General features: G+C 54.5%; 1 pseudogene; it reads right to left on the bottom strand.

Moving 5' to 3' along the window:
- LOC126435061 (small subunit ribosomal RNA) overlaps positions 1–292 on the bottom strand; it is a 2723-nt pseudogene extending 2431 nt beyond the window's left edge.
- Between the last annotated feature and the right edge of the window lie 2657 nt (positions 293–2949).

The raw sequence follows: 2949 nt of genomic DNA, 5'->3' as shown, positions 1-2949 counted from the left end.
GGAAGGTGTCTTCATGTCTTAACAGTCTGTATGTGTCATTATGAGGTAATTGTTCGCGCAACTCTGAGGCCACATCATTGAAGAGCGGGCACTCGTAGACCACATGGTCACTCTGTTTGCATGTATTAGCTCTAGAATTACCACAGTTATCCAAGTAACGTGGGTACGATCTAAGGAACCATAACTGATTTAATGAGCCATTCGCGGTTTCACCTTAATGCGGCTTGTACTGAGACATGCATGGCTTAATCTTTGAGACAAGCATATGACTACTGGCAGGATCAACCAGGGAGCTGCGTCAACTAGAGCTGAGCAGCCGGCCGCCCGGGAGTGTGTCCCGGGGGCCTGCGCGAACACGCAAGCGTCCGCTCAATTATTCTGCAAACAGGAGGAGGCTGAGCTCCCCTGCACCATACACCTCGAAACCCTCTCAGGTCCCGGCGGCGCGCAGCGCCGTCCTAAGTACTTGGTCGGGTTCGAGAGAGGCGCAATCGCCCGGAGTTTGGCGAGTAGACGCTTTAGGTGCGACCACCCGTGCTCCCAACTGAGCTTGCCGCTGCCGACAGAGGCCCGGGAGCGTGCTGTCGTGGCATTGCCGGCGGGAGACAACACGCGCCACCTACGGTGACCGGCAGCTCCAACGCCAGCGCCACAGAAGGACAAAAGCCCCACTTGGGTGCCGAAGCGAACTCTCCCAGCACAGCGCACGCGCCAACACGTCCGCACAGCTGCGATACAAACCACCTGCGAGAACCGCAGAGGCGACCGAGCAGCAGACGGCGTCGCGGCGCCGAGCGCCGGGCGGCGGCGCATCCTCAGCGCACACAGTCCTCAATCGGACCAGCACACTGCAGATGTCCACCGCGCTTCGCACCGGGCCCGCGAGGACCTACTTTGGCCGCACGGCGCCGCGTGCAGGGTGCGCCGGCGCGCAGCTGCGCCGCCTGCCGCCTCCGTCGGCCGGCGCGCCTGCCACTGGCCGCCCCCACCAGCCGGCTGTAGCGCGTGCGCCCACGCACCGCGCGGCCAGCACGCCGGGAGGCCCCCCCTCACCGGCCGGGGACGGTCCCACCCAGCCACCGCCGCGTATCGCTTCACACCCAGATGCCATTCACGTTCGTGGGCATGGTGGGTATCGCTGGAACAACCGGTTGGTAGCTCAACCGATCGTCGCCATCACTGATTCACCTCTAGCGAGAACAACCGCACCACAACGGTTTACCAGTTGTTCATTTGCGTAACGTCACCAGCAAACGTAGGCGTCCATCGCCATTTGCAAATTCAACGATTGTTGCATGCCTGTGTCAGGTGTCACGACACACTATGTCTGCCCACATACACGCAACAACATGTGCACGCTTCGCGAACACGTGGAAGGTGGCCCCCGTACGTATGCGATGTCCATTGCGCGAACGACTGTCAACCGGCCTCTGTCGCATGTCGCAGATGTGGAACGCAGTGCACCATGCTATCACGGTGTGTGAGAGGAGACGACTACGTCTGACAACACGCGCCACTACATCAACAGACGGCTCATGCTGATCGCCATCCAGGGCATACCACACTGCAATCCAGCTCTTATAGGGAGACGACACGTAGCTGAGTGCACAACATTTGGACCGCATGGTTCGCCGTTGTTGGCGCAGTCGTTGTACGGTCACATGTACCACGATGTATCATTCAGTACATGAGGACCAATGTGCAGTACAGTGTGTGATTTGGACGTACAACATCAGCGGACAGTTGACACAGGCCGTACCACAGCGTAGGCTAAGTGCTTCGCCATGCGAATGCCAATGAACAACTGCAAATGCCAATGAACAACTGCAAATGCCAATGAACAACTGCAAAGGGCATTGAGCATGTACGTCCTGCTGCCATCCACATTACAGTGTATAGCTGCAAGGTGTTTAACATGAAGCGATACACTGGGGACCGGGCAGTGCGAGTAGCAAACTATATTGCGGGGGTTGCAGTTAGGCAACACTACACTAATTTAACGCGTCGTATGACAATTACAGAGCAGGTTAAGGCCCAACGTGTGTTGGGTTAAGGCCCAACATGTGTTGGGTTAAGGCCCAACGTGTGTTGGGTTAAGGCCCAACGTGTGTTGGGTTAAGGCCCAACGTGTGTTGGGTTAAGGCCCAACGTGTGTTGGGTTAAGGCCCAACGTGTGTTGGGTTAAGGCCCAACGTGTGTTGGGTTAAGGCCCAACGTGTGTTGGGTTAAGGCCCAACGTGTGTTGGGTTAAGGCCCAACGTGTGTTGGGTTACGTTACGGCGCAATGTGGGTTACGTTAAGGGGCAATGTGGGTTACGTTAAGGCGCAATATAGGTTACGTTAAGGCGCAATATAGGTTACGTTAAGGCGCAATGTGGGTTAGGTTAAGGCGCAATATAGGTTATGTTAAGGCGCAATATAGGTTACGTTAAGGCGCAATATAGGTTACGTTAAGGCGCAATATAGGTTACGTTAAGGCGCAATATAGGTTACGTTAAGGCGCAATATAGGTTACGTTAAGGCGCAATATAGGTTACGTTAAGGCGCAATATAGGTTACGTTAAGGCGCAATATAGGTTACGTTAAGGCGCAATATAGGTTAGGTTAAGGCGCAATATAGGTTACGTTAAGGCGCAATATAGGTTACGTTAAGGCGCAATACAGGTTACGTTAAGGCGCAATACAGGTTAGGTTAAGGCGCAATACTGGTTAGGTTAAGGCGCAATACAGGTTAGGTTAAGGCGCAATACAGGTTAGGTTAAGGCGCAATACAGGTTAGGTTAAGGCGCAATACAGGTTAGGTTAAGGCGCAATACAGGTTAGGTTAAGGCGCAATACAGGTTAGGTTAAGGCGCAATACAGGTTAGGTTAAGGCGCAATACAGGTTAGGTTAAGGTACGACACAGGTTAGGTTAAGGTACGACACAGGTTAGGTTAAGGTACGACACA

This window comes from Schistocerca serialis, unplaced genomic scaffold, assembly GCF_023864345.2.
Source record: "Schistocerca serialis cubense isolate TAMUIC-IGC-003099 unplaced genomic scaffold, iqSchSeri2.2 HiC_scaffold_1196, whole genome shotgun sequence".
Taxonomy (NCBI): domain Eukaryota; kingdom Metazoa; phylum Arthropoda; class Insecta; order Orthoptera; family Acrididae; genus Schistocerca; species Schistocerca serialis.
Note: the sequence above shows the minus strand (reverse complement) of the source record. Positions and strands in the feature narration are given on the sequence as shown.